Raw genomic sequence first — 14,314 nt, forward strand, 5'->3', positions numbered from 1 at the left:
TGTGATGCGTTGATCACCTCGAATGAGAATGTCCGCACGTTCCAACACTGTAAGGGTCTCATCTGTGTGCTGCCGACCGGCACACGGGAGATCAGACGGGTTTGCGCGGCCTCATGGTGGTGATGTCAGACGCCTCTGCCAATGACTTACCGTCCTTCTGTTTACTGTCAGGTCTCCGTAGACATTCTGTAAATACCTATGAATATGTGCGATGCTCTGGTTTTCTTCCAAAAGTAACTCAATGACAGCTATCTCCTGTCTGCTTGGAACGCATAGGCGCCATTTTGAATGCTGCTTAGAGCACTGCCACCTATCGCAACTTCATGAAAGTGTGGTGGCTGAAGTGGAATGGCTCAGCGATGTCCCACAACAAATCTGCATCTATTCAACGGAAACTGGCCGAGAAAAAAACTTGTTGCGTAACTAACTGAACGCCGCGCGTGATTAGCCGAGCGGTCTTAGGCGCTGCAGTTATGGACTGTGAGGCTGATCCCGGCGGAAGTTCGAGTCCTCCCTCGGGCATGGGTGTGTGTGTGTCCTTCGGATAATTTAGGTTACGTAGTGTGTAAGCTTAGGGACTGATGACATTAGCAGTTAAGTCCCATAAGATTTCACACACATTTGAACATTTTTTTTTTTTTACCCAATTGAACGCCCCTCGTGCATTTCTTGTATGGACTATTCCGGCATTTACCTTGACACTCCTGAAACACGTGTGACGCATCGTTGATTATAGATCATTTAGGAACTTGGCAGTAAGTCACGTGAGCCTCCAAGTGTGGTGATTTCATGATGATGGACTGGTTTTGCAGTCGAGCGAACTTATTCCCATGTCATGGATGACTCCAGAAGTCCTGCCACTGATTACTAGATTGCAATGGTGTCTTTTTCAACGTGACAGGGCAATTTAATTTATCATATTTCACCCTATTTGTATGAAATACTTACAAAATACACCCTCAAACTTTCCTTTTGAAATGGCGTTAGTATTTGTAAAAACCTTATCAAAGCGCCACGGCAAATTCTGAGATCAGTCTAAACATACAAAAAGAAACTGTGTTGGAGGAGTTAAATATTTTAATAAGTTGTTAATTTTGTGTGACATGCCTCTTCATAAAGATGTCGCACACAAAGCCAAAGTGAGTTGCGGATGACGAGTTGCGCTTTAATAGCCACTGTCTCTTAGTCAGTTGCACGTCAGTGAAAGAGCAGTGTTACTAAGCTAATTGCCACATATGAATTTTTGCTAGATAAGTCACAGACTATGTAAATAGCCGATCCATGTTACACTACATGGCAAGTTAACAGACAAAGGCTGACCATTGTATGTTGAGCACGACTCCATGCAAAATGGCGAGGTGAATAGGGCTACAGAGTGGTTCGGCAATTGTCATCAAAGGAAAGTTGTACAGCAGCAAAAGTGACTAGCGGGCAAGTTACCACAGTAGAGAGAAGATTTACTTAACCTGTGTTTCACCAGGTGCACTGATTGTCATAACATACAGCGCAGCAAGGAATAACAGTGCAGCTCATGCAGCAGTAATGTACAAGTTGGCAGCCAGTCAAGGAATATTTTAGGGAAATAGTTTTAAAAAATTATTTCAAAGGCCCAGTGGAATCTTTACAAGTTTTCTCCCAAAGTAATTCACGCCGTGTCTACGTCACACAAGTCCCTTGCCTTACAAAACCAAGGCGGTTCTGTACAGTTAAAGCTGCTGACAGGGGATGCCCTGAGCCCTCTGCTGCAACTGTTAGCGAATTCACGCCATTGATTTTTAGCCAATAGTGTGGTGTCACCGCCAGACACCACACTTGCTAGGTGGTAGCCTTTAAATCGGCCGCGGTCCGTTAGTATACGTCGGACCCGCTTGTCGGCACTATCAGTGATTGCAGACCGAGCGCCACCACACGGCAGGTCTAGAGACACTTCCTAGCACTCGCCCCAGTTGTACAGCCGACTTTGCTAGCGATGGTTCACTGACAAATTACGCTCTCATTTGCCGAGACGATAGCCTTCAGCTACGTCATTTGCTACGACCTAGCAAGGCGCTATTACCAGTTAATATTGAAATTATAAAACATGTACCGTCAAGAGCGATGATCTCCAATTATGGATTAAAGTTAAGTATTATATCAACTACGTACTTTATTTGCTACTATTAATTCCCTTAACTGTTCCAGACCACGCGCCAGCCTGCGTGAGCTTAAACGCGTGCCTTTCGGCTTCCTCTCATAGTGACGTGGCTGTCTTGCCAAGTCACAACATATAGCGTGCGCGGGATACCGATCACGTGTGGTGTGGACGCCGGAGTGTTCTGCGGAGCAGAACACAGTTGCTTCTCTCGCTTGTAATTCAGACCTCGAGCAGAACAGACGTCTTTTTGGAAGGCAGAGCCTCCGGCTTAGTCTTTCGCGACCGGCCACCAACGTAGGTTAACATGAACCACTTCTCCTTTCGTTGCCAACTTTAATTAATTATTCGACGTCGTAGACTGGCCTAAAACTGCTAACTTCCTACCCTAGGCGAACCGTTTGTACTCCCTATATTGATATATATCCTGTTCATTGTACTTAATTTCCTGTTTTGTCATTTAATGGCAGCCATGAATGCCTGCTATCAAATCCTGACCGCTCGACCTCCTGGCCACTGCCCCCACGAGGCATATTTAACAGCCTTCTTCCCCTTCCGTTCCACTTAATACACTAACATCGGTTGCAGAACTCCCTCGTAAAATTCCCGTAGCTTTACAGTTACAAGGATGAGGCTCTCTGGGCTAAGCACAAATGACGGAGAAACGACTCAGAGGTATCTGCCTAGTGCCACAGAGCGAAGGGGCTGCAAGTGCGAGTCAGCTGCGTGGTTGTGGCCGGCCATCCTGCATTGCAGTAGGAAACGGCGCTCGTGGTACAGAGCCGCAGGAGATGTGGCCCAGCGGGGGTGCACCATTGGGTCCTGCAGATCCCGAGCGACCGCTATCGGCGTCTGACAGAACTTTCAATACCATTGCCGAAACTGACGTCTGTGGGATGGTTTCGATATGTGATACAACAGTAAGTTTAAAGCAATAACTGTAAATGGACGAAGAAAGTGTGCTTGAAACTGTTACGTTCAACCATTATAATCATGTGTAGAAAACTGGTAAATATGGACATCAATGAAACTTCCTGGCAGATTAAAACTGTGTGCCGGACCGAGACTCGAACTCGGGCACTTTGCCTTTCGCGGGCAAGCGCTCTGCCATCTGAGCTACCCAAGCACCATTCACGCACCGTCGTCACAGCTTTACTTCTGCCAGTATCTCGTCTCCTACCTTCCAAACTTTACAGAAGCTCTCCTCCGAACCATGCAGAACTAGCACTCGTGAAAGAAAGGATGTTGCGGAGACATGGCTTAGCCACAGCCTGGGGGATGTTTCGGGAAAGAGAATTTCAGACCACTTGCCCGCAAAAAGCCAAAGGTCCCGAGTTCGAGTCTCGGTCCGGCACACAGTTGTAACCTGCCAGGAAGTTTCATATCACCGCACACTCCGGTGCAGAGCGAAAATCTCATAATGGACATCAATACAAAACAAGTTAGTAATAAATATTACAGTTTGCCATCACAGGACACTAGTGGCCAGTGACTGTACACCCATAGATAGAATAAGCAAGTGATGTTATTTTACATTTCAGCCGGATGCAGCGACGTCCGCTTTCTGTAAAAGTGACATGACTTACTCGAACAGCCGCTCAGAGTTCAGCATGTACGCGGACTGCGGCGGTGGGCAGGTGCGAGAGCAGCTGCTGATGACGCGTGTCCTGCGGCACCTCGGCCGGCGTCCAGTGCTGACAGCGCGCTGTTTACCCTAATTAGACCAGAGGCCGCATCAGGGTAAACCCTGGCAGCCGCCGCTACGCCGCCGCCTCCCCTAATCAGGTAATAATTGTCGCGCGCAAGCCGGCGCGGCGGTCGCACGCCGAGCACGCAAAGTGGACGCCCCGTGGCCGCGAATGTCGCGTCGGCCGCTCGCTGCGTTCAGTTGAGCGGCAGGCTCGTCCACGCGTTGAAATACACTACTGACCACTAAAATTGCTGCACCACGAAGATGACGTGCTACAGACGCAAAATTTAACCGACAGGAACAAGGTGCTGTGATATGCAAATGATTAGCTTTACAGAGCATTCACACAAGGTTGGCGCCGGTGGCGACACCTACAACGTCCTGACACGAGGAAGGATTCCAACCGATTTCTCGTACACAAACAGCAGTTCACCGGCGTTACCTGGTGAAACGTTGTTGTGATGCCTCGAGTAAGGAGGAAAAACGCGTACCATCACATTTCAGACTGTGATAACGGTCGGATTTTAGCTTATCGCTATTGAAGTTTATCGTATTTATTTATTTTATTTATTTATTTATTGTTCCGTGGGACCAAATTAAGGAGAAGTCTCCATGGTCATGGAGCGAGTCAATACATGAAATTATAAGACGCTATTAGAAACAGATAAAATGAAATATAAAAAAACATATTTAGGTGACAAGTCGTAAGTTTAAATGAAGAAAGTAAACAATGTAACACTGGAATTTGCTTAATTTTTTAGCTCTTCCAGGTGGTCCTCGACAGAATAGAAGGAGTGAGCCATGAGGAAACTCTTCAGTTTAGACTTAAAAGAGTTTGGGCTACTGCTAAGATTTTTTAGTTTTTGTGGTAGCTTATTGAAAATGGATGCAGCAGAATACTGCACTCCTTTCTGCACAAGAGTCAAGGAAGTGCATTCTACATGCAAATTTGATTTCTGCTTAGTATTAACTGAGTGAAAGCTGCTAACTCTTGGGAATAGGCTAATATTGCTAACAACAAACGACATTAAGGAAAATATATACTGTGAGGGAAATGTCAGAATTCCCAGATTTTTGAATAGGGGTCGACAAGAGGTTCTCGAACTCACACCACATGTAGCTCGAACAGCCCGTTTTTGAGCCAAAAATACCCTTTTTGAATCAGAAGAATTACCCCAAAAAAATAATACCATACGACATAAGCGTATGAAAAGATGCGAAGTAGACTACTTTTCGTGTTGAAGTGTCACTTATTTCAGATACAGTTCTAATGGTAAATAAAGCAGCATTTAGCTTCTGAACAAGATCCTGGACATGGGCTTTCCACAACAGTTTACTATCTATCCGAACGCCTAGGAACTTGAACTGTTCCGTCTCGGTTATAAAATGCCTATTCTGTCTGATCAAAATATCGGTTCTTGTTGAATTGTGAGTTAGAAACTGTAAAAGCAGAGTCTTACTGTGATTTAGCATCAAATTATTTTCCACAAGCCACGAACTTATTTCATGAACTACATTATTTGTTACTGTTTCATTATTACACACAAGAGCCTTCACTATCAATCTGGTGTCATCAGCAAACAGAAATATTTTTGAATCACCTGTAATACTAGAAGGCATATCATTTATATAAATTAGAAACAGCAGTGGCCCCAGCACCGACCCTTGGGGAACGCCCCACTTAACAGTGCCCCATTGGGACTGAACATCACTACCACCCTCAATATTCCGGAGAATTACCCTCTGCTTTCTGTTCTTAAAGTAAGAGGCGAACCAGTTGTAAGCTACTCCCCTTACTCCATAATGGTCCAACATCTAAAGTAATATTTTGTGGTCAACACAGTCAAAAGCTTTCGTTAAATCAAAGAAAACACCTAGCGTTCGCAACCTTTTATTTAATCCGTCCAAAACCTCACAGAGAAAAGAGAATATAGCATTTTCAGTTGTTAAACCATTTCTAAAACCAAACTGAACATTTGACAGCAAATTATGTGAATTTAAATGCTCCAGTAACCTTGTATATACAACCTTCTCGATAACTTTAGCAAACACCGATGGCATAGAAATAGGTCTAAAATTGTCAACATTATCAATGTCTCCTTTTTTATAAAGTGGCTTCACTACCGAGTACTTTAATCGGTCAGGAAACCGACCACTCCTAAAGGAAAAGTTACAGATATGGCTGAGAACTGGGCTAAAATACATAGAACAATACTTCAGTATTCTGCTAGATACCCCGTCATATCCATGAGAGTTCTTGGTCTTTAGTGATTTAATTATTAACTCAATCTCCCTCTTGTCAGTATCTTGGAGGAGCATTTCCGGTAACAGTCTCGGAACACTTTTTTCTAAGAGCGCTATATGATTCCCTGTTGGGACTAGGTTTCTATTTAGTTCACCTGCTATATTCAGAAAGTGATTATTAAATACTGTACATATATGCGACTTATCAGTAACACGGACATTCCCACTACGCACTGATTCTATGTCCTCGACCTGTCTCTGCAGACCAACAACTTCCTTTACGACTGACCATATGGTTTTAATTTTATCCTGAGACTTAACTATTCTACTTGCATACCACATACTTTTTGCCTTCCTAATAACATTTTTAAGCACCTTACAATACTGTTTGTAATGGGCTGCTGCATTTAGATTTTGACTGTTTCTAACGTTTTGATATAATTGCCACTTTGTTCTACAAGATGTTCTTATCCCTCTAGTCACCCACCCAGGCTGCCTGTTTGTGCTAGTACCCTGTTTAAAACGTTCTAACGGAAAGCAACTTTCAAAGAGCATGACAAAAGTCTTGAGAAAAGCATTATATTTATCGTCTACTGTATCAGCGCTATAAACATCTAGCCACTCGCCACATCTTGCCACCTCGCGGCATTGCTGCTCGCGTTGGTCGAGATCCAATGACTGTTAGCAGAATATGGAGTCGGTGGGTTTAGGAGGGTAATACGCAACGCCGTGCTGGATCCCAACGGCCTCGTATCACTAGCAGTCGAGAAGACAGGCATCTTATCCGCAAGGCTGTAACGGATCATGCAGCCACGTCTCGATCCATGGGTAAACAGATGCGGACGTTCGCAAGGCAACAACCATCTGCACGAACATTTCGAAGACGTTTGCCGCAGCATGGACCATCAGCTCGGAGATCGTGGCTGCGGTTACCCTTGACGCTGCATCACAGACAGGAGTGCCTGCGATGGTGTACTCAACGACGAACCTGGGTGCACGAATGGAAAAACATTTTTTTGCATGAATCCAAGTTCTGTTTACAGCATCGTCGTGTTTGGCGACATCGCGGTGAACGCACATTGGAAGCGTGTATTCGTCATCGCCATACTGGCTTATTACCCGGCGTGACGGTATGGGATGCCATTGGTTAGACGTCTCGGTTCGCATTGACTGCACTTTGAACAGTGGATGTTACATTTCATATATGTGTTACGACCCGTGGCTCTACCCTTCGTTCGATCCCTGCGGAACCCTACATTTCAGAAGGATAATGCACGGCACCATGTTGCAGGTCATGTACGGGCCTTTCCGGATACAGAAAGTGTTCGACTGCTGCCCTGGCCAGCACAATCTCCAGATCTTTTACCAACTGAAATCGTCTGGTCAATGGTGGCCGAGCAACTGGCTCGTCACAATACGCCAGTCACTACTCTTGGTGAACTGTGGTATCGTGTTGAAGCTGCATGGGCAGCTGTACCTCTACACGCCATCCAAGCTCTATTTGACTCAATGCCCAGGCGTATCAAGGCCGTTATTACGGCCAGAGGTGGTTGTTCTGGGTACTGATTTCTCAGGATCTATGCACCGAAACTGCATAAAAATGTAATCACATGTCAGTTCTAGTATAATACATTTGTCCATTGAATACCCATTTATCATCTGCATATCTTCTTGGCGAAACAATTTTAATGGCCAGTAGTGTAGCTCCTCGGTGCATATACAACAAAAACTAAGGCGAACATGAAATTACGAATACTGATACTCTGGCAGGAATGGAAAGGTATGACGTCATGAAGCATCAGCCCGAGAATTATCAGACGTTCCGGGAGTGTTCATCACATAGCGTGTATTGAATTGTTATTTAATTCCACCCGGAACAAATCTTCACCATCAGTATGAATGAGATTCCAATAGGCACGAATAAATGCCGGCCGTGGTGGCCGAGCGGTTCTAGGCGCTGCAGTCTGGAACCGCGCGACCGCTACGGTCCCAGCTTCGAATCCTGCCTCGGGCATGCATGTGTGTGATGTCCTTAGGTTACTTACGTTTAAGTAGTTCTAAGTTCTAGGGGACTGATGACCTCAGAAGTTAAGTCCCATAGTGCTCAGAGACATCTGAACCACGAATAAATGCCTGTATATCTTGCGACTTGCAGCGTGATCTTGAGGAATTTCTTTCTGTGTCTGAAACACATGCTCTGTCAGTTTACGATTCTAGGCACAGGTTGGAATGAAAGTACAGGATTATTCATAAGTACCTCCAGGATTTCAGAATTCGACTACAACGAAAGTTACGAGAGTCTGGAAAAAGACGCGGGCCAGTGGACAGAGCATTTCGCCAATTTCTGATTCGCATTGAGCGCCTTGGCGTAGTTCTACTATGGGTCAGACATGGCAGAACATGTACACAACTAATCTGCCCCGTATTGTCACATCGAATTAAGTCGCGCCTGCAAATAGTCAAGCCAGTGGACAGATTTCCACACTGCGCCCTGCGCGTGGTACCTCTGCTGGTACCGCTTCTCCTCGCGCCAGCTTTGTCTCTGGCCGTTGCTAGGCGACGAGAGGGCGCTGGGCTGCGGGAGTACTTGCGTGAGTGGCCGCGGACGGCATGTATTCCCGCGCTCGGCTTGCTGATGTGGAAGTGACTGGCCAGCCGCAGTGGCAGTCGAAGGTCCGTTTCGTCTGGGGAAGTTTGTGCTCTAGGTGTTAGCCGAACGTTGCTGGAAGGGGGCGGGCTCACCTGTGGAGAGTTATCGGAGATATCAGAGTGGTTGGGAGCTTGCATTTTTTTTACCTGAACGCTGAAGAAAGGGAGCCTGCCTGGGCAAATGTTGCCTGCATATATTGTAGACTATGGTGAGATACTGTGAGAGCAGGCATTGAAGTCGTGCATTCTGGTTCCTCTCGCACGTCCTTAGGATTTGTGTCATTGCTTCGGTGCGAAACTGTAGGCCAAGGCCGCTCGTTTGGGTTTCATAACTGAGCGCACCTTCGCGTATTGTAGCGAAAGTACTTTCAATCTCTCGTACTGCTACCTATCAGCTAAGTTATTAAGCTGCGTGGCTGCCTTGGGGAGTGTGTAACAGGTACTTTGTTCTGTATGCTGGGTGGGATAAAAAGGACTTTACAAATTTGAAACGACGAAGAAATTTATTGAGATAACTTAAAGAATCGATAGATGTGTCATATTACAGCAAACAACTTCGAGTTTGATTCATGTAGTGCATCAGTGCCCCATTCCGCCACCAGGAGCGCCAGCGTACTGCTCAGTTGCAATGGCTACTTCCGCTGGTTCGAGGCGTGCTCGCTTTGTTTTGGTTTCAAGAAACAAACTCTGCAACAACTGTTCGGCGCAAATGCTGCCCTGGAACACGTTAGTGACAGCCCCAAAGTTAATGTGCCTTCTGCCCTTAGCAAATTGCAAGTGTACCGCCCTTTCTCCTTCATGGAGAAAGCTGCCCCTGGTATTGTGTTATCTGGATATGCCTGAAAACTTTATAATTCCTCAGACTGATGAAGATGATCGAGATGGGAAGGTTTCCTACCAGCAAGATGGTGCACTACCACATTTCCTGATGGAAGTTCGAGATTTCCTCGGTAATGGCTTCCCAGGTCGGTGGGTCGGCCGTGAATAGCCGATCACGTGGCCATCTCACTCACCAGACTTGACACCATTGGATTTCTTTCTCTGGGGTTTCACTGAAGACCGTTTGTATGTTCCTCGCCTACCAAAGAGTTTAGTCGACCTGAAGAATCGAATCTACGCTGCCGTTGTACAAGTTACGCCCGATTTGATGCAAAGAACATGAGGAGAATCTGATTAACAGTGGGATCTTCATCGCATCACAAATCGTAGTTACATTGACCAAAAGGGACATTTGAGGCAGTTTTATGTGAAGCATGAGGTTCTTTGTAACAAAAAGACAGATCTACCGTTTGTGTAATAATCTCAATAAATATGACTATCGTTCCAGAGTTGTAAAAGTCCTGTTTCACTCTCTCTGCACTTTTGTAGGTTACCTGACCTGATCTTTTGTCCCACGTTTGACGGAGTTTTTAGGTATTGCTATTTTGTCGAAACAGTGTTCTAGACATCTACTTTTAAGGTTGTGTATAACCTGCCTGCCTCATGTGTTATCCAGTGTCGTGTCTTTTATGAAACTAGTGTGTACTGATTTTGTTTCGCTGGTGCTTTGAGTGCTTGTTAAACTTACTTAACGCATTGGCTTTAAATATCATACAGTTAAATTCTCTGTGTATGTTGCAGGATACGTTAGCCATTACTCATATCTTTATTATCAGGTGACAGGCGGTAAGCCTTAGTTAGCACTGTGACGGACGCCAAACAGAACTGGTAATACGTTCGTTAAAAGTGATCTATTTTTGTAAGACAGCTAGCCAGCCGAGGTCATTGGATCCATATTACCATTTGTTATTTTTGTGCACTAGCTCTCTGTCTATTTCTTATTTGTCAGGTGTTTATTCGGGCGTGCTAAATGAGCTTTGTTCAGTCTGTCGGTAAATTTAGGCGGCTACTGCCGTTCTCCACTGCCCCTGAGGTTAAAATGTTGCTCTCCCCTAAGGCATCCTGCAGTATAAAGTTAGTCTTCGACTTTGCATAGACACTGAGCTTTGAGATCATGTCGTATAATTACTCACAGACTTCTTGTGTTTTTATCAAATTTCAGGGCAAATCCTATGACTTCCTTAAGTGGCTGCCGGCCATTAGTTCAATACACGCCTTTCTTTTAAATACTATTAAAACTCTTTGTAATTAAAATTCCAAAATTTTGTTCTAACAGTAATTTTAGTTTTGATATCTACATTCTTAATTTGAACTGATTTATGGTATTTTCATATCCTGTTATTATGAGTTCTATCATTGGGCATCATGCCATTGGTGCAATTTCTAAGAATAATTTCAGATTTTCAGTGCAACGTTGGCTTATTGACTGAACTGTACTGTACCTGCTTTTTTCTCTTTTTTTTCCTTTCCAATGAAAGATATTTTTACTGGGCCATATGCTAGATTTGCGGTTGCTAAGTTTTATAAATTGATTTTTTAGTCTCAGAACAAAGCGTTGGACCCATTAAATATTCATTGGACTCTTCTGATTCGATTTGCGTTCTTGTAACTTCACCTTTTAAATCTTTAAGTTAACTGAGTTCATTGTGGAAGATACTTGCCATTTGGCTTTCAACCGTTTTAAATTGGTTGTTCCTGATCAGTTACAGCCTTTTACTATCTGTGCAGGGCCTTAAAACTTTAATTATCTGACTTCGAACATTTGCTTACTGTCATTCCCTAACTGGGTAACATATCGGGGGTACGATTCGTAGGGGTTTTGCTTCGACTGTGCACCCTATCAACACTACGTACCTGATACTCCCACGGTGGTCGTATTGTTCTGCTCCACACTGCTGCTGGTTTGCCTGAAATTATGTATCAAAATATGAAATCGGGTTTAGGGGAGCTGCTCAACATTAAACACAACATTGCCTTACGTCTGGTATGAACAACTATATTCTGGGACGATAAGAAAATCGCAGGTTGCACTGTTTAAACTCTAAGTCTTAAGTGTTGATCTCAATTAACATTCTTGATGATTATCTGGCCACAGGACGAGAGTACGCGTAGCCGACACCATAACCGACACAACGCGGGTGAGTTTTGATGTTGCGGAAGCCGAATGATTGAACGAAAGTTGTTACACTCGTCACGGATACACAGATATCTGGTACCAGTCCTCCTTGACAATAGTAATAATATAACACAATTCATAAAGTTAAACTAAAGTTCTCATTTCTCACATGTACGAGCGTGCGCGTAACCGTCGCGGTGCGGCTGATTGTTGATGATGTGGAAACACGATGACCGAACGCACGTGCTCACGCTCTCTACAAGACACTGGCGCTAGATTACTCTCCTTTGTGGTAAACTGATTTACTGATACACATTAGTTCATTCTGGGAGGCCGAACACGACGCGCATGTTTGATGACGTACAGCACAAGACGCTACGGACGGATGCCTAAACATGTTATCGGCGGGACTGCTCATATTTAATTACTTCTTTACGCACTTATCTCGGAGTCCACTTCCATATCTCATTAATTCACTGTAATAGTACTTGTAGCAACACTTGAACTTCCATAATAATGCCTTTCAGATGTAGAATTACCCACAGCACAACATAACAGCTCCATGTCCGGTGCCCGACTCTGCAAAAGCAGCCGCTCGCAAAGATACTCCGCGACCAAGTCAGCAATACGACAGTACACTTACATTCCAGCACGAAAAAGTTTTCGAATTGTCGAAGAGAATATTGAAATCCAGACATTTACATCCCGCAGGCGATTAAAGAGATAGTGGGGCGGGGAAGGCATATTGTCCCATCCCACAGGTATAGACCCTTTGCCACATTGTGGACCAGACATCAGATACTGACAATCATAGGAACATAAAGAACAGTAAGTAAGCGGTTGTTAAATAGAGAAAAAATACATAACAAAGGAATCCTACCTGTGGTGCAACCTGCATAGCAAAACACAGTTACAATACAGTGGATAAACAAGAGAGTTAATATAATAAGAGGCGAGAATATTAAGTCCCACAAATAGGTTTACAAATAAAAATACGAGAGTTTACATGTGATAGACAGGTGCCTAAAACAATGAGATAAAATAAAATAGTAAAAAAACACAGGCGTTCTCTGCTACTCTTAACAGACAATATCACTGGTGACACTATTAGGCATAAAGAAACCAGAGAACCTCCATGAGCACTAGGCCATCAAAATTCAGCAAAAAAATTATTTCACTACTCACAACACTGCGTCACAAGGGAGCATTCTTTGCAAATGGTTCAAATGGCTCTGAGCACTATGGGACTTAACTTCTGAGGTCATCAGTCCCAGACTGTAGCGCCTAGAACCGCTCGGCCACTCCGCCCGGCCATTCTTTGCACTTAAAGCGGGACGAGAGTGGCTGTAGCGTCGATGCTGCGCCGACCGGCAGACGTGCAGTTATGGTCGTCAGCTCGCCAGTCTCGCCTCGCGGTAATCCGTCCATTGGCGTACATGAAACAGGTCAACGACGCTCTCAGTGTTCTCCTAGCAATGCCTATTTAGCTTACTCATAGTCTGTCACTACTACAGTAGACATTACAGTGTTCTATCTGACATAATAAACATACAGGCTAATTAGAAAGTATAACTCCTCTAAGCTGAATTCAGTTACTTAGTGAATAATACAAAAATAATAAATTACACAATCATTAAGCAGGAGTAGCAATAAATTTTTGGGTGAAAAACCTTTTGGATGGCACAACTTATAGACAATAATAATCTCTCAAACCTTATCACTGTATAGGATGGAAGAAACACAATATATAGAAAAACAATATATATAGTCTATGTTGACCAGATAGAAAGTGAAGAATTTTTTTTTATAATATTGCATATGGTGGTAGACATTCTAGTTAAATCTCACTCGATTAGAGTCCTCATAAACCGCATAATAATCTGAATTGAATGTTTGTACTTAAGAACAATAACAGCTGACATATATATATAGATGCAAACACACACACACACACACACACACACACACACTGATTATATATATATATATATATATATATATATATGTCACTATGGTTTAATATTTTCCACATGGTGTTTACGCTCTTGTTTACCTGACTTCACACGAACTATTTCAACAGTAATAGGACAATACGATATGGACCCTGGTCTTCATGATGGAACTTGTTAATTTCTTCGTTCAGCTTGCTACAACGTGTGTGGGTATTGATTAACATATGGTCACCGACTTCACACTTAATAGGTCGCACGATCTTAACATGTCTCTTTCTGCAGCTGAGCCTCATCACGTAAATTCTCCATGGCCAATTCAATTTTCCTGTGCCACGATTGATCCACAGCGGGAGAATCATTGAAAATGTTGGAGAATATAGTTTCAGGAGGTTGATTCAGCAGAATTTCACACAGTGCAAAACCTGTCATGGCATGAGATAGGCTATTGACTACACCCTTAAAATCTGTTATATACTCTTTCCACTTACTATTTTTATGACTGCAATATGTCCTGCAAATGCGGTTCACCTCTTTCTATATTTAGCTATTAGGAGCTTTTCCACACCATTCTTCTGTAACATCTCCTTCCATTCTTCTCTTACAAATTGTGTTCCATTGTCTGATAGCACTTGCCTTGGTTTGCTCACCTGAAT

Source organism: Schistocerca americana, chromosome 4 (assembly GCF_021461395.2).
Source record: "Schistocerca americana isolate TAMUIC-IGC-003095 chromosome 4, iqSchAmer2.1, whole genome shotgun sequence".
In the NCBI taxonomy this organism is placed as follows: Eukaryota; Metazoa; Arthropoda; class Insecta; order Orthoptera; family Acrididae; genus Schistocerca; species Schistocerca americana.